The sequence below is a fragment of the Falco rusticolus genome, chromosome Z (genome assembly GCF_015220075.1).
Source record: "Falco rusticolus isolate bFalRus1 chromosome Z, bFalRus1.pri, whole genome shotgun sequence".
NCBI classification, from domain to species: Eukaryota; Metazoa; Chordata; class Aves; order Falconiformes; family Falconidae; genus Falco; species Falco rusticolus.
This window is the reverse complement of record NC_051210.1, coordinates 6,323,787-6,347,373: the sequence shown is the minus strand read 5'-3', so window position 1 is coordinate 6,347,373 and position 23,587 is coordinate 6,323,787. Positions and strand designations below refer to the sequence as shown.

General features: G+C 39.0%; 1 long non-coding RNA gene across 1 annotated transcript; it reads right to left on the bottom strand.

The window, feature by feature from the left end:
• Positions 1 to 2,168: 2,168 nt before the first annotated feature.
• On the bottom strand, positions 2,169 to 22,156 carry LOC119141567. Its single transcript, XR_005101959.1, has 3 exons — positions 21,888 to 22,156; positions 8,782 to 8,784; positions 2,169 to 2,179 (listed from the first exon to the last, which is right to left on the bottom strand). It is a non-coding gene; the product is annotated as an uncharacterized LOC119141567 (long non-coding RNA).
• Positions 22,157 to 23,587: the final 1,431 nt, after the last annotated feature.

Below are 23,587 nucleotides of genomic sequence, written 5' to 3'. Positions count from 1 at the left end.
TACTAAATCAAAAGAAATGTTTTCTTTTTATATAGGAATATATATACACACACTGTGTACAAATTATATAGAATACAGACATAATTTCAGAGGTAAACAGTGTTACTTTTAAATAAAAGAAATGCCCCCTATCCTTAAGTTAAAAGCACACTTCAGAGGTCTACCTGGAAGATTTACAAGCCGTTATTTCCTCTCTCTGCACACATACTTGCAGTTTTGTGACTGTTATCAGTTATTCTTGCCACAGATGTAAAAGTTTTTTCTGGAAATTTTCAGTTGTGCTGGCCTATGCTTTCAGCAGACCTCACCAGTTGGATAGGGTTGACTCTGCTGTTTCTATGGCTAAGGGAAAAATAATGGTGCTGATTCACCCTTTCCTCTGAATCAATATTAAGCTCAGTGGAGTGCTTGAAGTGAAGCTATTCTTTTTAAGGAGGTCAAACCAAGATCCTGATTGCTTCTGACTTAAGGAATCCTTGATACATCTTGGATGTGGAGGGCTATGTCTCAAAGCAAGATTAAAATTCAGAGATGTCTTTCTGCTGCTTTATATTATCCTTATGGTATCAATTAGCCCTGATGCTCTGACCTAAAGCTTTGATAACACAGCCATGTGTTCATATGCATGTTATGGTTCAGCCTTAGAAGAGTCTTGAAAGCTGGATTTTGGTACCTGTAACATTAGTTTGTGTGTTTTTTTAAACATTAGGTTTTTTGTAAATTATTTATGAATTGTGATACACTGAAAGAAAGCCAAGCATCATCTTGAAAACCTAAAGGAAGTCGTGAAATAGTCACTTGTTTTTTTCAGCAGTTTTCACTCTTCCAAATTTAATCACTTTCTATGTGTAACCCTCCAGAAAACAGGCATCTTTGAAAAGCTGGCAACATTTAGAGATACTAAAATGCAAAAAATAGTGTTGGTCTGTATTACATATATTTTTTATTTTCAAATAGCTAATGAATTCTTGCCACTGCAAGCCACTACATACATCAGCGATGCGGTATTAGCAGTGTCATGTGTAGCCTCAAGACCAAGCCAACAATGAAAGAGTGTTCACGGAGGAGATGAGAAAACATGCAAGTGTTCCAAAAACCTTAGTAAGAGTAACACAAGTAGATTTTAATTGTTTGACGAAAGGGAAGGTAACCTGGGAATTTTCACAGCACCATTCAGTGAAATCAATATGATCTGAAGTAAACCGCTTAGTGGAATGGAGTAAATATCTAGGTGAGCATCAAAATTATCCAAAACAATGATTAAAAACCTGAAGATATTTTTGAAAAGCTGGCATTTTTCACGCTGAAGTCAGGAACCAGCATGAAAGGTGAGCATTTCTCTGTAGCTGAGTTCTCACACCTTCTTCACATAAATCAATGATTGTTCAATGATTGATGTCACTTCGATGGACAGAAAAAAGGGCTAAATAAGCCTGTCATGTAATCTGGCATGACAACATCTACGTTCTCTTCTTGGAAACTCTCTGTCATGGTAAACAAAGTTATCCAACTCTGCATTTTATTCTAATGGTTTCCCTGGGGTGGCAGGAGTAGGACCAACATGCTATTTGAAGACAGAACTTTGCTTTACATGATGAATACATATAAACTGAGTAAAAGTCTCTGTTGTCTATTACTTTTTCAGTTACCATTATTGATTAACATTTTTTTCCAAAATAAAGCTGAAATAACCAATATCACTATTATAAAGTACCAGTGAGCCAGAAGATTCCCTTCTAGAGTTACGGGAAATAAACCCCAGAAATAGTTCAACAATTCTGCTTACATTCAGGAGCAGGAGTGGCAGAAATTTCATAAAGAGATTAATTTTTTCCAAGGTATTGAGTTCATTCTTGTCAGCAGAGGTGAGGAGTAAGCAGTGAGAACTTCTAGGTCATTGATTCTACATGCACAAAGTTGAAATAAAATTACCCCTACTTTGCCTGAAAGATGCTTTAAATTTCTTGGAAAACAGTTGATCCATACCAAAATATGCCACTTGGAAGACAGCCAAGGTTCTGGTGCAGTGTGCTGTGTGGTAGCAGGTAACACAGCTCTAAGCTTGCAAAAAGGAAAGTTTTAACATCTCCTTTGCCCTCTCCTGCTGAAGGGGGAAGAAATGTCTGTTATGTGTATAGGGATGGCTGCTGCAATGAACTTACTCCTCTATCATAAGCAGCTCTAGACGAATTCAAAACAAAACCAGTCTTACCACACAACAAGCTGAGTACTTATTTGTGCACAGTGCTAGGCTGCTCACTTTGCAATGGTTTCATTAAATTAACACTATCCAACACCTTGCAAGTCTCAACTTCTTGCAGGATCTGGCTCCAAGTGCTGAAAACTAATCTTTGCAAGCACTTCTTACAACATATATTTGTGTGACAATGCAGTAAAAAAAAAAATAATAAAAAAAATCACTGCCAGCAGTTATATTTTGCATATGATTCCAAGGAACTGCTAATGAGCTACACAATTTATCTTCAGAAGAAAAAAAAAAAAGATGAAAAAGGGCTTGTGAAACATTTTTGGCAGCTTCTTCAAACTATTTTAGAAAAATGCAGGGAAAGGTTAAATGCCTTAAAATGGGTATTTTTGACACTTGCCCTTTTATCTCACTGAAACTCTACCAACACTTTTTTCATGTTTTTAACCTCATGTGTCAAAACGTGCGATGGAAGAAAAGCCCTGCAACGAACTCGAGATGTAGCAAAGCCTAAGCAACTGCCGTACCCGCTGTTTTTGAAAGTGTATGTAGGTTTGAAGCCCTTTGGAGAGAGGGGGAACTCCTCCCCCCACCCCCCCCACCCCCCCCCGCCCCGGTATTTCTCATCTTGTTTTCAGCTACAAGCTGGCCGTGGTACTCCATGTTTTCTTTAAGTGCGATTTCAGTAAGGTCTGTGTTCTGTCTGCTGTGATGTATCTCAGTGCAAACAGCTCACTGTTAGCCATTATGTACCTATTAGCACTGATTACTTTCTGATAGCTCTTCACCAGTTGGTTTCACTCACTTTGACAGGTTTGGTGCTTTGTTTAACCTTTAAACTAGTGGGACAATAACACTGCTGACAGAATTGGAGAAATAATTAAGGAAAACTTAGCCAAGGCATAAGAAAACAACTGTAACAAGACAGGTCTTTCTGGTGGGTTTGAGAAGTTGTCAGCTGACACGCAGGAAAAGGATGGAGCATCCATGTGGCGATCGTTCAGTACAACATAATTATGTCTATTTCCATTTTAATCTGCAGGAATCCAGTTTAAAGAGATTATTACTGCTTTACTAATCTTATTTTTTCTCTCTATAGGTATGTAGTGTCTAGGCCAGGAAATAATTTATTTCTGCACTTGTTGCAGGATGTGTAACAGCAGTATTACTAATAGTTTAAAGAGCATTTCTGTCTTGATTTATAAAGCAAAAAGTAAACCTCAGTATGTTTAAATACTGTGTGTAAAGCTGTTACATTTTATCTGCTAATCTTACAAAGCTACTTGAAGATGATCATGTATGAAGGACAGCAGAAAATTAAAAATAAAGAAGTCCTTTTCCACAAAAATCTCCAATTTATGTTTGACCATGTTTTGGAGCAAATGGCTTTGGGTGAAATGCACTTCATTCCCACTGAGCCTTTACAAGGAACTAAGGTATGAAGTCCTAAGCAGGAGCAAATTAAAGTTGGATAAATTTGGTTTATTAATACACAAATAAGACATAAGAAGCATCTTCAAAACTACTGCAATTAGTAGGTTGCTTTATTATCACAAACAGGCTCCAACCTTACTTTGCATCATGACATCAAGCTGCAAAGCCGCATCCTGAAGAGCTGGAAGAGCAGGAGCTATTGAGAGAAAAATGAGCTGGTGGGATGCTGATGTGCTAGCTTGCTAGTAATTGCCTAGACACCTAGTTTCAATTTATCACTGCCTGGAGGAGCAGCACTGTCCTGGAGTTGGGAGAGGTTATCTTTCCATGAGATAACTGCTCTGCTGGGGGAGAATAATCCTTGTGGTACTCTGGCTCTTGAGATGTGTCACTGCAAAGGGTGTTCCTTCCTTAGCTGGTCCTTGCCAGTCTCTAAGCCTTACTCTCTGCAGCCCTGCACGGCCTAGCAGGGCTCTCAACACAGCTCAGAGTTTGGATGGCACGGACAATAATCACATTGACCATCTCAGACTTCTTGACTCTTAACAAATGTGGTTGTTTCCTGTCTTTATTAAAGTTAGGAACTTTCTTTTTTTTTGTTTGAAGGAGCATTCAGCATTGCTACAGGAGCAAAAGAAGTTATTTTGAAGAGGAAAATGTGTCTGTTAACCACAGAAAACAAGGAGGGCATTCACAGCAACGGCTGTACACCTTCAGTCACTTCAAAGATGACCGTCCACTTTAAATCTAGACAATTTTCACAAATGAGTTTTCACGTTGCCACTCTTCTCTTCTACTGAGAGTGATTCAACCTGTTTTGGAAGAAATATAGTGCTCACTTTTATGATCAGCATATGTTCAGGTTTAGGATCAGTGTCATTTTCACAAAAGCTTAGTGAAGAGGCAGAATTCTGAAAGGCAGCCTGGTATTCTACAACTATTACAGCACATGAAACCCAGTTCTTTGTAGCTGGCACAATATAGGCAACCTCCAGCAGAAACCTTTCTGGAATTTTTCTTGTGATCATCTCTTTTTTTTTCTTCCTTGTATTTAAATAACTCAGTTAACAATGGAACCGGTTGTAATCTTTTTGCCTTTCTATCAGCCAAAACTGGCACGCAAATCACAGAGCTTGGAAAACGTGCTTCACTGCTGCATGCAGATAATTAAAATCTAAATAATATTCCAATACAGTAGCCAAAATAGTCTGCATGATCATTAATAATTGAAGAGTTTGTAAGTCATTAAAACATAATGCATTCATTATTTTCCTCAGGTTGACTTGTGAATTACATGATGTGATGTATTTATGATTCGCAACCCTCCTTGCTTTAGTTGTACTTTCTTTGGCCGTGATAATAACTAAAATAGGCTACTTAGCCTTTTTGTCAGATGTAAGATACTGACATCAAGCAAGTAGCACAGTTGCCTCTTAATTAAGTGCGGTAACCAGTCTAATTTAGTGTCCTTTCATGAGTCATTTATCATCACTTTTACTGCTCATAGTATTATTTCTTATGCTAATTGCCAACTGTAATGCTCCTAAACTACATAACTGCATAAATATTTCCTAGCAAAAGAGTTCAGCATTTCTCACAGCTCCTTTTAAAAATACTGCATTGAACGCATGGGTAGCAAATATCTATAAAGTAATAGAAATTGTCTCTGGCCAGGTAAACAGTGTGCATTTTGTGGGTTCTGCACCTTAATAGCTTCAGCAATTGGAAAAGTCAAGAGAAGGCAGGTATTATAGATACACTCCAGCTGCAGTAGAGGGAAATTCCGAGCTCTCCCTTCATTCTTTTAACCACATATGATTTGTTTGAAGAGTATCTGGAAACTGGAAGAACTTTTGGCATCACATTTTTCACCCCTGTGCATTAAGGTCTCTTGAAAAATACAACATCATGTAAAGGAAATGAGAATGATGTTTCCCCTACTACAGTATACAAATTTGAAATCGTCTTCATCTCATTGCAAAGTGTACAACATGCTTGACACCTCAAGAGGGTGCGCTTATAATGAGGGTAGGGATAAAGATATGAAGATTTGTGCTAATTAGAGCATTATAGTGCAATTCTTGTAACAAAATACAGGAATCTGCAGAAACCACATATGAAGCTGCTCTAAAGACAGCCTTGTTATTAAAGATGCAGGTGCCATTGCTTGTGGTGAAAAATAAAAGTATTTATTTTGATAGAGCAGATCAGCAGTACTTCAGGAATAAATGGAATTGGGTCATTACTTGTAAACTGAAATCCCCTTCTCTAATGGCGAGGGTAGAGTGCTTATACATGAATTCATAAACCCCAGAACAAATGGGTTGGTTAGAGATCAGCAGCCACATGAATTTCTCGGTAAATGTCTCTCACCCCATTGCCACTTTTTTCTGTACTCCATATGCTAGATTGCAAACTGCAGATTTAGCCCTTTTGCCCAAAGGCATCCGAACCTGTGAAAAGCCTAGCTGAAGCAGTGTCTATTGTTCATTGACAACTTGTCAATTTACTTCCAGGCAAAATAACTCATAAACATGATAAGTAAGGCAGATAAAACAAGAATTCTTTCACACTTTGCAACTTTACTGCAAAAATGCCTTATTTTTCATAAATGTGTGAAATCTCCCCTCAGAATTGTGACTGTGCATTGAACTTTAAAACTGTGTGGAAACCGCGCATGCATCTCATGATTTCTGTCTATAATAAGATGAATGTTAAATATTAAAGATGCATTAAAAGTGATAAAATGAAAGATATTCAAAGGTGCAACAACATTCTTGTATTGCTAGCTGTTTTTCCTGAGTTAATAAAAGTTCATTTTCGGGAAAAAACTCTAAAAGACAAATGTTTGAATACCAGTCTCTAAACCGACATTGGTCTATTTCTTTAACGGTTATTATATAAATCTTTCCACTTCGGCACGATATAAAACTCCTTAACTTCACAGACAGTAGCAAAGAGCATTAAATAGAAATCAATGACTTACCAATTTAAAATATGTTCATACAAATAGCTTCCTAGTGTTCAGTAACGATGATGATATTTTTCACAAAAGATATTTAAATGATTAATTTTTTATGCATTGCCATACAGACAATTTTGCAATCACACACTCAGCGTTTAGCTGACTGCACATTCGCACACACAAATTAGTTATTCGCAAGGAAAACTTCAGAACAAGTTGCCAAAAAGCAGCTAGAGAAATGTTATTGCACATGCCATTAGGCTGAGACCATGTTTATAATGTTAAAAATATGATTTTTTTTCCCCAAAGACAACTGGCAGTCGCCTTTTCTCCCTTTGTTCATCTCCTCGCTGTCTCTCGACAGGTGCTGAGCTTGTAACCCCGGGGGAGCTGGGGTGGTCCCTCCAGCCTGTAGGTATGCGTCCTCCAGCACACCGTCCTCCTGACCTCCCATGTGGTGTTGCCACAACAAGTGCAACAAGTGCTGTGACACAGCATCACTAAAAATTGAAAAGCAAGTTGGTGATTTTATAGTAGGTTGCTGTCGGGCCACGGGTGCATCCAGCCAGGCACATCAGGGCACATCACCTCGCTGGCGTGGCCCAGAGTGCCCAAAAGCCTCCAGCGAGCCCGGATGGGTCTTGCTCCAGTGGAGAGGTTGTTCTCCTCCAGTGGTGGATGGCACGCCCGTTAGGTAATCCAAATTGATGGTGGCTGCCGTTAATTAGCTAAGCTGTGAAAGGGAGCTGTTGGGAAGCAGTTACTTTCCAGGTTTGATGGCTTCTATACAGATGCAGCGGTCTTTGGGCAATGGGAGGAAAGTGAGGAACAGTTTTCTGCTGAATTGCTGCTTTCCCAGCAGTCAGAGCCCATAAATGAGGATGTGGCAGTTTTTTCTTGTTTTCCAGTTATACTTTTTCACCTGTGACCGTGAAGTATCTCGAGCATTAAACTTTTATTTCGAGTAAGGAATTAGAGTTACCAAACATTAAAAATGCAAACAAATATTTGTGAAACATTTTCTGTTAATCCAGTCATAAAAAAGATTCCAACTTTAAAAACAGTGTTTGCATTATGCATATCTTATTAATATTAGATGATTCTTTGCCATTTATAATTAGAAGAAAAAAGGAAAACAGAATTATGAATACATCATCATCTATTGATTCATTACCAAAATTCACTTTCTGTTTACACATCCTTTCAGGTTTTTATTACACATTCATTTTAACCAATTACAACTATAATTATAATTTACACAGCATAGTTAATCCTTTGTTTTCAGTTTTATCTTTGGGTAGTATAAATCATTTGTCATTGTTTTTCAAAGAACTTCATTTCACTACTGTAGAAATAATGGAAGAGAGATTTTTGGGAGCTATGTTTCTAATAACTCTGATATATAGCATGTATAAAATCGTGGAGTGATTTAAAGTTTAATGCTCTCTAATGTACAAACACCCACACATATTACATTTCTGCGTATATGCATTCACAAACACACCTGAATTATATAGTCATAATACTCATCACTTCCATATAATAATACACAGAAGGTCCTCTTCTTTTTTTTTTCTTTTTCTTTTGTTTTTTTTTTTTTTTTGTGTGCTCGTGTGGGTGTGTTTAAGAAGTTGGTTTTACTGAGCATCACATACCAGGCACAGAACCATAGCACTGTGAAAACTTAAAAGCCCTCTGAGCATATGTATTCTTGTTTGTCCATGACAGGCTCTGATTTTAGTGGTGACGAAAATACCAAACTCCTCAGAGTATGCCGAACGACCTCTTCTTCCCCCAATATGTTGCCCAGAGTATTTTCTCCCCAGTTCTGGCAATAATTAGTTAAAGGATACGAACACAGTGTTTAGGGTGGGAGGATATTCTAGCAAAATGCTCTGTGTGTGAAGACAGTAAATAAATAGGAAAGAAAGCCAGTTTTAATTAGTTTGGGACACAGTTAAGGCAACATTGAACTTTATGCTGGTGATAACTTGCTGCTCACCAGTCAGCCTCCCTAATACTGGCTTATATACACGAAGTAAAGACTGTTATTTCACAGATTTCACGAGCAGCCCTTGAGATAGCATTCTGTACGGTGCCAAGCATGCTTTCCTCTAGGATTACCGTGCAGCTCTCATTGACAACAATGTCACTAGCAGAAACATCTTTATTAAACTATCTATTTACATGTGAACATGAGTGAAGACCCTTTTATTAATAAACTTGTTATGCAAAATTTTCTTACCATCTCTCTCTTTCCACCTGTGATTAAAATACTGAACATTGCCGTGGGGAAGTTGTGAATGAAAGAGTACAATATATCTGTGAAAAATGGGAAGCAGAGGAGATGTATTTTCATTTCACAAGCCAGAAAAAATCAGTAACTACCTGCTAAAAGAATCATTGGTTCCCTTGAAAAAACCCCACAAGTGAATCTGAAAAACATTTCAGTCATTTGCAAGCCATTAAAAGGATTTTGATGTTGAGATATTTTTTGAATATTTTAATACAATCCTAAATGACAGCATGTTCTTTAAATAACTGGAAATTGCAAAATAAATGGGGAAGTTAACACTGGTCTTTTGTATAAGATAAAGAGTAATATGACTTTTAATTAAAAGTGGTTGATTTGACATTTAGACTCCACCAGTTCAGAAAACAAATGCATTAACTGTGAATTAAAAGATGTAATATTGATGATGTTATTTCTTTTTCCTTTTTAGTTCTGCTTCTCATGCCATTCCATAATGTTACACTATTTAAAAACAGTTTCACTTTTGCCCAAAATATACTTTTTAATGTGATGGAACATGCCTTTCATTTCATTTATAATTTTTGATCGGTTCAGCTACAGGAAATTAGATGATGTACCAATATATTCAATGATAGTGGTGGCTGTTGGATAAATTCTATTAAAAGTGGAAAAGAGGGATGGAACCAGGGTCCTTTTATTTTCTTTCTGATCTGAATGAATTGGGAATACGGAGCTGTAAGGCCCTTCAATGCATCTGTCTCTGTCATTGAGAAGGAGCACCATCATCGAGAAGGAGCACCAAGGTTCTCTACAGCAAAGAAGTTATAAAAGCTGGCCATAGTTCAAAAGAGCTTACTGCCTTGTAAATAAGAAAGGGGTGGTAGCTCTGGAAGGCTTAGAGCCAAACTTCAGAGCCGGTGTGAGTGCTGGAAATCTTCTGAAGCTGGGGTAGTTGTGGCTGTCAGTGCCACTGGTGGGTTCCTCCTGGACTCGACACTGTTCCCACCACCTCTGACTTAGGAGGAAAGGCAGATGAAAACATTTGAGTTAATTACCCTCAGTTATGGTTTAGCGCATTGACTTTGGGGATTTATTATTTTTTTTTAGTAAATCAAATTATTAAACTGCCTTATTATGACTCCCAGTGTTAATTATGTGACACTTGACAGCTTAAGCTGTACGAGCTTGATGTTCTGTAACGGATGCCAATCTAATGGGAACTCTGTTTTGGAGGAAATTTACAGAGCTCCAGGTAGTTTTAAGAGGTACCCACCAACTTTTATGTTCAGGATCTGGATAACATGGACTGGAAACTGAAGCTCAGATAGATACTAAACTAAACTAAACAAATAATAATAAAATAGACAACAAAATGTATTTATTTATACATAAATAGAATCTATTAATTTATTAACTAAAATAACCAAATAAAATGATAAAATAAAATAATTAAAACTCATTCTCATTTATTCAAGTATCAGGATACTTTTTTTTTTTTTCCATTTTCTTTGCGTCCAGTAACGTCACAAACTGTTAAGCGTCATGAACTGCAATTAACAGTTTTCACAACCATTTGACTGATAAATAATGTAGGAGTGCAAAGATCAGAGATTACAGTTAATTTTTTTAATAAATTATTTTTAAAAACTCATGTCGGGATGATTCACACCTTCACTTCTGTGAACAGAAAATCTAAAATCAACAGCTAAAATGAGAATTATTTACAGGATTATTACCGGAAAATTTCCTAAAGTTCTTGCTTGGACTTGTTTTGGGCAACACTGAAATTTACAGAACTTTAGTGGGCAGCTGTAAAGAAATATTCTCCATGCTCAGTTCAGCATTGCCAAGGACAGAAGGCAAGATACATCCCTGTGATAAAAATGGTGGAGTGAAAAGGATGGGAAGACATGGAGCAAAGCAGAACAGTTTTTCCCTGTGTTTGACTCCACAAACGTAGCTCAGATTTTGGGTCAGTTTCAACAAATTGCCCAATAATTCTCAAGAAGGTAGCTTAACCAGAGAGAAGTTAAAGATCTTCTGCCAGCTAAACAAACGCATAGATCAGCCACTGGTTAAAGTTTAGTTCACAGCAGGCATTCTTGGAAATTCAGCTCTATTAACAGGGTCAACACTGCCTGCTAACAAGATACCTGCTTTTTATAGTCACATGAGCCCTTCCACGTATAGTCAGAATTACATTTGGGCCATTTATTTCTTTCTTATAATGTGCTTTACTGATGCGTGGCCACCACCCCGCTAAGGAGAGGAAATTACAACCCAAGTCTGTTTGGGTTTAGTTTGTCTTTGGTGTACAGCTTGGCCACACTTGCAAAACACTTCTGACATAGGCAAACCACAGGACCAAAACAGCAGGTTTTTTTCTCCATCTTCCATCTTCCCCACGTACTTTTCTATGCAAGTTATTCCAATTGAACAAGTGTGTTATCAGGCACTTACTCTGCAGAGTCGCACGTTAGTGCTTAATATATGACATAATGAAAAACTGTTTACTCGGCTTCTCAGTTAAAATAATTTAAACAGACTTGTAGCAATATCTTGACATTTATTTTGCAATTTTCCTCTGCCCCCCTGCTCTATTAACCTTCCTCTCGGTCAAGTTCATTTACAGAGACTCTGGTGTTATATCTTCTGTATTCAAACCAAGGGTGCCAAAAAGTGACCCCCCCCCCCCCCCCCCCCACACACACACCCAGATGCATACCTGGAGGAGAGCTTATTTGCAGAGTTATGAGCTACTTTGAAATGGTGTTTGATGAGAAATGGGAGCTGGCACTTACAGTTGCAATAAAACCTTAACGCAATGGGAAGGTTTGCAGACGTGATCCTATAATAATGGTTCAGGTAGGAAAGGGACCTGTGGTCCTCCCTCTCGGCCAGGCTGTTCACCAACTGGTGTCGTCCACAGCTGGCTCAAGTCACACTACTTCCCATCTGGTGGGGGGCCAGCGACAGACGAGGGGACTGCTTTGCAGGCTCCCCCAGATACCAAAAGCCCCTCTCGTCATATGCCCAGCTGGCATACATCCTCTGGGTCCTTCGAAACCAGCACAATTACGAGATTTTACTGCATCTAAGAATACCTCTCTGTTTCTGATCCTTTGGAGGTCGTGCAGTGACAGAAGCAGAGATAGCAGTGAAATGACTTTAATGACCCCCAGAATACCCCATCTCACAGATGCAGTAGAAGTAGGAATCTGAATAGCTTTAGCTTCTCTCCAGCATGAGGAAAACAAACAAATAAATAAATAAATAGATATTGCCTTCTTCAGTGGAAGTGCAGTTTATCATTGCTCTAGGCACAACCTGCAGGAGTCAGCAAACACTGCCTCCGCTTAACACCTCAAGGTTGTATTGCAGCTTGGTGTTTGAATCGGGGACCAGGTCAAACCCAGAATATCTTCTATGTCCTTATTGTCTACTAAGATATGGTTTTATCTTGAATTTGAAAATAAAAATTGCATCCTTGTGGCTCCCTTTTTTGTATACAGCACATGGTAGGTTAAAAGGGCTTAGTTGTGTTGATTAACTATCCAAATGTTTAATCAATATGGCAAAAGCTAGATGCATTCTGGCTGTGAAAGACCTTGGAGAAGTCCCACTTGCCTTATTCCCCACCCCCAAGTGGGACATCAATGAACTGTTACATGGTCCTTGCATATCAATGCAGAAGGGCTTAGACAAATGCAACACTAATGGATAATTGTGGGTCACCTTGTCAAAATATGTTAAATGCCCCTTAAGTATTTTTTTTCCTGATTGAAAAAAAAAAAAGACAGACAGTAAACTGACCTTGCTGATATCATACAGCCTTTCAGGAAGCAAACACTACTCAGTCTACAACCCGTTCATTGATTCATGGGTCAAAAATCCATTCCAACTAAATTATAAAAGACACATCCTCATGTGTTGATACAACCCACAGTAACTGCCTGACAAAGTGTTAAACAATTGTACTCTTTAGCGTGGGCAGAACACGTTTGCTGACACTTATTCAGAAAATACATGTAGGGGCCTCTGAGTGATTCATAAGGAGCGGCTGCCGGTCCCTGGGTGCGCTGGATGTTAATGCATCGCAAAGTCAGGGAAAGTTCATCTTGTGACCACGGCTCCTGGACTCGCTCCAAGAATATGCCATTTGCAGAGATGGCATTAACTGCAAGAGGGCTGTTGTGGGATTTGGATTCCTGCCCCTGTATTTATCTACTCACAATGTCATTAACACCCACATTGATCCTGAACTGCTGCTGGTGCCGAGGCTGTGTGCAGGATTGCTTGTTTGCTGGTGTCACAAATCACAAACCAGAGAAAATCGTTCTGATAAAGATAACAGCTCTGCAGCTTCTCATTGTTATAAATGAGCCATAGGAGCCCTCCATACCTGCTAGTAATGTGCTATAATGGTTTTGCTTAGCTATTATTTAGAAGCATTACCTTTGCTTTGGCTGGCAAAATTAGTACTAGGAGGACTGTAACATGATTTGCACTGGGAATGTCACAATGCATCTGTCATTATCTTTCAGGTCTTGGTATACTGCCTAAGACAATGCTGTAGGTTAAAACTGGCAACAAGGACAAAACATAATTAATTAGCTAAGTATTGCCTTCATCATGAGGCTTGTTTTGAAAGGGTAAGGGAACTACACAGAGTAGCATGATATTTGCTTTAATTTCTTGTGTATTATACAAAGGTTACTCGAATCCCCAATATAGTGGTACTAACTGCTTCTACATATATAGCTCCATAAACAAACACGGAGGTAGAAATCTGTACATACACGTAAATGTGCATATATGAAATAGACGTGCTGCATATGTTTTTATATTTGCACACAAGCGTGGCTATAATATTCACAAAGAACCTATTATTCTATAGTCATAATTACAGCAAACACAGCAAGAAATCCACAAGACTTACTTGTTTTGTGGTCGCACCATCCCAAGTTGGAGCATCTAAAGCAACACCTAGCAAAGCAGTTGCAGCAGCTGCTATAGTAACTTTCTGGTCAGGATTGGTGTGGCACACAGAAGACTGAAGTCAAATGGCTTCAAGAGGACCACACAGCAGATAGGTAGCAGAGAAACAAAATCCCGTTTAGCGTCGTCCCAGTCTGATGTGCAGTGGTGCTTATAAGTGGAAGCGGGTGTTCATCATCATCCTCCTGCGTCAGCTTCAAATACTGGGAAACACTTATCTATGAAAGCTTTATGAGTAATAATTAAACAGTCAATTGAGGCTTCAGAGAACCTGAGCCACAGGTAATAGTAGGCACTAAAAAGCCTAAGTATTAATGCATGGAACATTATCTCTTTAAAACACTTTATTTGTAAGGAATGGAGAGAGACCATGAGAAGATTGTTTACACCCTTGACAATAATTCACAAAAGCACTTAAAATGCTGCCTCCACGCTAACTTTGGCTCCAGCTCCCCTTTACCAACGGGTCCTCAGAGCCAAGCACTGCCGCTCGTCACCAGCACAGCGGATCCCAGGCAGGTGGCAAGAGGACGGTGAGTTACTTGCTTTGGATGGGTCTTAAGTACAACCCTTCCAAAAAACTTTTGGGTGCCAAAGAAAATATTCCTGTAGACCAGTTCAGTTTCCCTTTGGGTCTGATATTTTCCTGCCTGCTTTAGTCTAGAAATATTCTTGCTACTCCAAAGGATAGTGTTGACCTGGATAAGTGATTCCAGTTTATTTTTTCCAAGTGAGACTGTGTTTTGATGTCATTCTGTGTTTTGGACTTATTGGTGAGGCTTACTGCCTGAGAACACTTCTGACTTCTCCAAATGAAAACAAGGGGGGGTTTACATCCTATCTCAGAGAGTTTTTTGTCTCAAATTGCCAGCTGCAAGCAGTGACCTCTCTGGAGTCTTCATGAGCTCAGCAAATACATTTGGCTTCCTCTAAGGATCTGCTCATGGAAAAGACTTTAAGAGCTCAGGCCATTCAAAGTGATCAGGCACTGAGTCTGCTGAAGGTTTGCAAAGTACAATTAGGCTACTGACAGAAGACAAAAATCTGTAAAAGAAATGCAAAGAGGACAAGCTTTAATGTTGTCCTCTCAGTGATATCTAGAAGTTGCTATTTTAAGTGTATTTAACTCTACACTCATCTTCTGCTTACATAAATGAAGTGTGCTTGACACTTTGAGGTTAAATGCTTCCTTGCAGATGAAATGGAAGATTCTCTTGTGCTTCAGTTGTTGCAGGGTCTATGCCAACAGTAGCAATGCTCACAGTGGTAGGTGCTCCCATGTGGGAGACCAAACGAAACAAAGTTTTGCTTGGAAGCAAACCAGTTCATGGATATTTGACCAATGAAAACAAGAAAAGAGGACTCGAGTCTTTTCTGTCTAGGTCGTATGTTTCCAAGGAAGAGAAAAAGTCTTCTTTCAAACATCATGGTTCTATAGAGCCTGCCACCCCGCCTTGGATCTCACTGCTTTGCCAGGGCCATGCTCATCTTGCATTTGCTGTTTTGCTGCCTTGCTTGCAGACTCTCATGCTGGTCCGTTCTCCCCTGTCTGGCACATAGCATGAAAGTGTAAAATCCATCACTGATTTGCAAAATGCTCATACAGAGAGGGTTTTGGTTTTGTTGCTTTTGTTTGTTTTCCAGTGACCCCCAGGGTACAGAACCTTAGGACAGTCTCACACAAAGAGGTGCAAAAATACTACTTAAAATATTGTGCGAACTGTAACCATATCCTTCATTGCACTGTTACTCATAGGACTATTATACACACAAAAAACATTTGTAATTGCTGCGAGGGAGATCTATTCACTTCTTTACTGAGAGAAGACAAGGTGATTGTCTGCCTTACTCAATATGCATCAGTAAAGAAATGTTACACACTTTATGCCTTTACCAAATGCAAGAAAACATCAACTGAGTAGGCTTCAAATAAATGTCTTTGATGGGTTATTCACAAATGTTCAGGCCCTAGTTATTCTTGTATTCTGACTGTTTCTTGCCTACAGCACTGAATGCACAGCTAGAGGGCTCACAAACAATTTAAAGACATACTAACCTATTTATACACAGAAGGACATGAAAAAGCCCTTTTGTACGCAGGACGACTGGCTCCCCACCATTGAAAAAGGGCTTTGTTCAGCGCGTGACAAATGATAGACTCTGGATAGCTGATTATGTGGAAGTTTTGCTCCACTCAAGTAGACGTGGTACTGCAAAAGCTGTGAAATTCAGCTGTTTGCTGTGTCATACTTCCATAGCATCATGCTGCAAAAATCTTGTGTGATCTCCACTGTAAGCCACCACGGCCCTGATGAGCAGAAGTTCCCATCTGTGGGTTCTGTCTTTTCCAGAGGCTTTGAGCAAGTGAGGGGTGACAAATAGATTGTCAGGTGAGATCTTACCTCTGGTCTTGAAGGTCTACATGACGTTTGAATTGAGTGCAACTGGAAGTACCACTCAAAGTTGTGCATTAATGGGGGCACCATGCTGTATCAAAAAGGCTAGCTGCCTGCCTTCCACAGGTACCAGCCTTCTGGTCTGAAGGTAATGATGTATCAAACTTTTCAAGGGTTGCACAAGCACACAATGCCTGTGCTTACCTTCTGGTGGGGTTTTGCTCAAAAAAGGAGAATATATGGCCTAGAGTAGGCCAGGAAAATAATCTTTAAAACTGGAGTACATCAAGAGTTCTGAAGGAATTTTTTCTTGCTATTTGTCTGTTTCAAACCCACAGTTATAATCTTTGTTTAGTGTCCTTGGTGAAGCAGTCTGTCACAAGAGTGTCTCAAGTGCCTCTCAAACAGAACAGACTCCAGAAGATTTCAGTGTTTGTATTGAACTTCACATGGATTTCAATGTGATAAATAGTTTTGGTTGTTTATCATCACACATTGCCCTCACTGTGAGGAGAAAGTCGATCATACTTGGCAGTCACTCTTCTTCAAAGTCTGGTCTTCCTTGGTTTCAGCCTGACACCAATTTCCCTTTCAGCTGTGAGCTGCCACTTCAGCGCTGCGCCTGCTGCAGCAAGCAGCTCTGTTCCCTGCTGATAGGATTTACCTGGTTTTCCTTTTGATATTTCAGAAATAATGTCCATGAGAACCAGCTTGTTATTATAACATTTACTCCTCCCTTGTACACCTCCGACATGAATGCATAGCAAATGTGTAAGTTCCTGTAGGATTTTCTTCGCTATTTCAAACTCTCCTGGTCTTGTGTTAATATCAAAGTGACTTTGGATGACTTTGTAGGCTTTGTATAGTCTGTTCAAATTTCTTAATTCTTAACAGTGTGCCCAAAAATGATAAGATCTTTGCATGGTATATTTCAGGATTGATTAAGTCACTACCATGACGATTCCTTTTCTTCTGATATTTTGGCACTTCTGCCTGGCTGTTCTAGCACAGACCACAATGTTAAAATGTGGAGAAAGATCAGCAAAAAAAGATAAAAATGCATGCAACCTTTTTGAATGTTAGAACATTCCAGCTCTAGCTTTTCATCAGAAACTGTCTGCCATACCTTTGCATGTGAATTCCTAGGGAAAACCCTGCAGAAATCTCTATTAAAATTAAGCAGATGACATTGCCTGGAATCAAGAAATATCAACAGGTCATTTTGTGACAGGGAAATAGCTAGCAACCTTACCAACAAGAAGGGATATAAATAGAAATATGCACAGATCTAAGTTTTTTCCCCTCAGAATCAGGGCAAACCAGTAATGGAGGACATGTATCAGCAACATTAGGGAGAAAAAGGCAAATTATGGGAACTAATCATATCTCCAATGTACAGCATATGACTATTGAATCATGAATCGACCATAATAGATCTCAGAAGAACGTCACATATCACAGGAAAGCAAATGTAACTTCTGCAAACAAAACATATTAAGGGCAGAGTATATTTCACCAGAGTGCACAGGGACATGGATGCAAATCTTGCTTTAGTACTTGTTTTCTAAGCATGCCATGCAGAAAAATTCTGATTTTGTTCAACAGAATGAAAAAGAATATCAGCAGAGGTGATGACAGCACCAAGCAAATGAAACATAAGTCAGATGCGATACATACAAAAAGGTTAAGAGTCCGCAGCCATAGTGAGGTTACTAAAAATTTTAATATCTAGCAACAGTTGCCCCATAGGGTGGATGATAATGCTTGTTCTCTATTCTAAAATGCTGTCATGTTCACAAAAGTACCATTAATTTTAATGTGGGCTATTCACATGCCTCAAGGAAGGCTCATAATTTTAAGCATGAACTGAAAACATGCTTGTTTGGCAATGTTTTCAATTATTGATGTATTTAGCTAGGTACTGTGATAGTTTTGGTGTTAATATCTTATCAATTATGCTATAATTGTATATTGGCCAAAGCTATGCAAACTGTTATGAGGTACTTTTTTACTTCATCTTTAGGCCAGTGTCTGCTACACTCAGCTGAAATATTACCTTGCCACGGAAATAGCTCCACATACTTCAGCAAAATGACTTTTGAGGTTTAGATAGTAGAATCAAATTCCAAATATCTCTACATTAAGAAACCTCTCCAGCCAGGGGGTTTTAGTTTTCAGTTTCATTTCTGTTTTCACATTCAAGTGTACAATAAGCATTTTGTTTGACAGGTATCTTTTAATTTATGGTATGTGATCTTTTCTACAAAATATCCCATTCATTAGAAACTTCACAAAATGCATTTTTTTAAAGCTTTTGAAGTAAAAAAAAAGAGAAAAAGAAAAAAGGAGAAAAAGAAACAAAAATAAGCAAACAGACCAGAAGAAATCAAGTCTTGATTCTCTGTGGCACAATCCCATAGCCCAATTGTATGTGATCACTGTTTTCTGAGACACTGTACTCAGCTGTGAGTGATAATGTCTAGTAACTCACTGAAGTGAAACATTGCCTTATTCAGAAAAATAATTTGGGCCACTGCTGTAGAAAATGAATGTTACATTCTTTACACGGAAAAAGAGCATGGGATATGATTTCCTATATAAGGAATGCTCTTCTGCCATACATCAAATCTCTTTTCTCCTGTGTGCAAATGCACTCTCCTTTGTTACATTATAAGAGGGTGCATAACTCCAAAAGAAATGGAGTTAGATGAAAAAGAGCCATTCCAAACTCTACTGATTAAAATAAATGTGCTCATAAAAGAGACAGGAGAGTAAATTACTGCATCCCCAGAACAGTAGTAACTTATACACCAACAAGTTATTTTCAAGTTTGCCAGAGGAAATAATCTGCTATCAACAAGGGGTAATTGCCTGAGCAAACTAGTCTTTACATCTCACACATGCTGTCACCTTGTGTAAGAAAGAAATACACCACATATCAATTCAGGAAAAAAATATTTGAAGCATTCTTTTAAAGGCTGCTTCTCTCAGCTGTTTGAAAGAGAGAACATATACACAGCTTGGAACATATCTAATCTCTGCTTTTTTCTTATCGCTGAAGAGTATCCTAACACACCACAAAATTCATAACCTAAGCAGCCTCGGGCAATATTAGAAAGGATCCATTTTAGATTGGAACATAAATTTTAATCTGAGATTTACCTGTGGCTGTCACAGGTGAAACCAGGTTAGCGACAAAGCCCTTCAGGAAAAAATGAAGGAACCATTAAGTAAAAGAGTCAAAAATTTCAGGTTTTTATACAAATGCAGGCTGCTTAGAGAGTTAGGTGAATCCTTATTTCAGCGAATATGCACAGGCACACACCCTCTTTTGTCTTCCCATTGCACAAACACTCATTTGAGTAAAATGCTCCAGACCCAGGGGCTCAAAGAAAAGGAGCTTTCAGCACTCCAACCAATGATTTTTTTGTTGAGGCAAGGTGCAAGATTTACCTGTACATGAGTATTTAACCTGCATTTTGCCACGTAAGGCAGACTGCAACATGTATGCCACAAATATAAGTAAAACAGACAGAGAAAGAAAGAAGTTTCTCACTCATGAGAAGATCAATCCTCTCTTTAAAGCCTTGTACTAAAAAGATGGCAACTGTTAATCAGAGAAAGCCCCACAAGTGGTGGCAATCCCTTTATTAATATTTTGTGAAGTAACAGAGTGGCTAGCTGTCATAGGTCATAGGTTTTTTGAGAAGCAGAAGAGAATCTGCTGGTTACTAGGTGTCATTGTCTACTCTTTCTATTAGCATTATTTTCCCTTAAGTTGAATATTGAACAGTATTTTGTTAACCAGAAAAACACATTTCCCCCTCTTCTCCTCAGCAGTGGGAACTGTAACTGTCTTGTTTCCTCCATTCTATCTCTTTGAATTTTATTTAATTAAATTAGCTCCCTTTTGCTACCTGTAGCACTGTCAGTATGAGGCCATGTAGCTAAAAATGAACAGGAATGAAAAAAAACCAGCCCAAACTTGAGTCATCCTGATTAAGGTTCTGAGGTGATCATATTTTGGAACCTGGTAGGATTGTTTGATCAAGACAGTAAGCAATGCAAAAATAGAGTCAGAACCTGAATTTTCCTAAATTAAAGCTTACGGGGCATATGGGAAGATTTCTGTCTGCCATCCAACCCTTACGATGCTTTTCCAACAAAGAGACATGGAAAGGTCTAAAAAGATTTTTGGCAGCATTCTGGCAAAAGATATAAACTACTGTCAAGCATAGTATGGAAGAAAACCCATCTCAATTGACAGTAACAATATGCTTCAGTTTTTCTGTTGGTCATGATTTTGTATTCGAACAGTACAGAATTCCAAATTAATTGTTGTGTCTATTAAAGAAAAAAGAAACCAGCCTTAACCACCACAAAAGTAATGAATGTGATCTGTCAGTGTAGTCAACAATCAGTTCTTAGGTCTTCTGGCCTGTCTGCCTGCGAATATTGACCTGTGATTGGCAAGGTGTGAGGTTTGGTCTGAGGTCTGAAGAGCCCATACTGCACCCAGGCTTAGCTCTATTTCTATGGCATCGATTTTAGCTGGACAGGATCCGAACATGCAGTTATAATTCCTCCTGAACTGCAAAGGAAAGAAAAAAATCACAAGATTTAAATAAAAACAAAAATAGCCCAAAGCAGAGTGCATAGGCTGCCTTTTTGCACTCAAAAAATTAAGCTTGCTGTGTCTTCAATGCCAATTCATGCCAGTTTTGTGCATTTTGTCAATGATAACACTTAATGCAGGAAATGCACCACCATCTCGCATTGCTGCATGTGAGAAAGAAATACATCACTGATACCTGTCCCTAACACAGTAATAAAATGTTACAGATATCAGAGATAAAAACATCGTAATAAAATATACTCTGTATGCAAATAATAAGACTACTTTTTGAATTGAAACAAAGATGGAAACTGTTTTCTGAAATGGAAAACTGAAGGATTAAAATTGAATCATTGCTTCTATGCTTCGAATGAAAAAAAATAAAGGATTACAAATATCACTCAACTTTTATTAGTGCATGGCAGTCATCAGAAATGCAACTATTCTCCCTGGGAAGAAAGCCGATGATATTTCTTAGGAGTGAACAGTCTCATTTTGTTGTATGATATTGAGACCGCAACCAGAACAGAGCTACTGGGACACTCTCAGTTTGAAGGCAAAATCAGGCTGTATCGACTTCCAGCGAGGTCTTCCTGCCTTCTCTTGCCTTTGGTGAGTTCATCCTTGACCATTACAGCTTATTTTGTGTCACTCTTTGTCAACCACACCTCACGTCTCCCAAGAATAATGCTTTTCCCTGCCCAACTATTTGCCATAGGTCATTAAAAAACACAAAAGACACATGGTCTCGTGACATCAGGTTGTTTATCGCAGAAGGATGCGCAAGTTACGGTTGCCACATCTAGCGATAGCTCGTGCTCAGGAGCTTAACCCCAATAATGGAACGGTTTCCAGTCTTGTCAGCAGCTTTCAGAGCATAAAGGGAGTTTTCCTAACTACATCGGGTGTTGGAAACTCACAGAAATGTGAGAGCACAGACATATTTGCTGCGCCACATCCTCAGAGATGGAGAAAGACTTGCAGAAACTGAAGGGATACAACAAATTACAGTACCTTACGGTTGCTAGGTAGGGCCTGGCGGCTGGAAGATCTCGCGCTGTACGGAAACATAGGGCCCCCCTCCAGGTAGCCAACAGCTTTTAGTTTATGATGTAAGCAGACGGAAGTGACATTGTAAACCTAGGCTATATAGTGTCACGTCGTTCAGCAATAAACGCCATTTGCCATCCACCACATTGGTGTCTGTGAGCTAATGGACCGCACGGCCAGGGGTCGGCCGCCGTGCCGTTCCTGAACCAGGTCACTGCGTGCCCGTGAAGGCAACACCTTACACATTAAGGATTTTTTCCCACATTTGTTTACACTTTCCATAATGGTTTCTAGAAAAGTGCATGAGACATACCTAAACAACATTCTAACAATTACAGTTCCTTAGGAAAGAGCTGGTGTTTCAAAACATGGGAGTACATGTTAAAAATACCATGGAAGTCAGGATAGGAGCCTTTTTCACAAGTGGGGAAGCCAGAACAAGGGATACAGATCAACCCAAACAGATGCCAGTGGGATCCACAAACTGTTTTCATGTTTGCTGCTTGTCTCCCAACTATGGTTCAAAATATGACGGCAAATGTTTATAAATACATATGTATATATGTATGTATATAGATATTTTTAGTGGGACTCTATCTTATACATCTCAGCCCCAGTCTTTTCTCTTGATTCACAGTTGTACTTCTCCATTCGGGCTCTCAGCTTTTCCACTTCTGGATGTTTTCAGCCTCGTTGAGATTCCTTTGTCCATAACGCAGATCCATGAGTACAAGATCTCGGGAGATGCTGAGAGCAGGGTCCAGCCTGGCATCATGCATACATGGAGGTGTGCACCGCTGGGACTGGTGTGAGCTGAAGCAAGCAGGAGCTATTGTATTCCTCCTCCTTCTTGAAAGATACCTGCAATGGGGACCTCTTTTCCTCCATCTTTGCTGTCTACCCGGTTTGGGTTATTTATTCATCCCCTACTTACCAGTGTCGAGACCCACTGCCACGTTGATGTTGTTGCGCCGCCTCATAAAGGACTTAAAAAGGCACAATTATGTGGTGCTGTACTTCTGCCCCTCTCGTGTCTTTTATCAGTAGGAAAGCAGGGAACATGACACAAAAGATAAATGAGGATGGTGCTTGATGACGTCAGTTAATCAGTCAGCTATTTTTGAGTACTGACTGACTAGTCACTAAATTGCAGGCTAAAATGTCCTCTTGTACAGAGATGCACCAGTCTGACTGACGTACTCTGTCTGCTGAATGCCCTGGCACTTGAAAACACTTGAGCGCTATGTACGTAATTTGACAATTTCAGTCTTTATCAAGACTTTACTTAAAAAATTACAGGAAACATCATGAAAGAACTCAAGAGACTGAAGTAAACATCTGGTGGTAACTCTGAAAATGTGCTCCAAAGGAACGCTTTGAAATACGAGGTCAGTGCACAATTCTCCAGGGTTACCTCTGTTTTAAGTGAAATGAGACAGGTATAAATTTTAAAAAAATGCATATCTGTACTATTGTTCTAATTGTCTACCTTCTAACCCACCTGAAAAGATTTTATCCCTAAGCTTGTCTTAGGTCAAAACAATGTAAAGTGAGCTAAAGATGACTGTAACCCTATGATCCCTACAAACCCCTATTTATCAACCGTCTATCATAACTATCTATTACAAAAATATTACCAGTGGGAGGGGAAAAATCAATAAAAAATAAA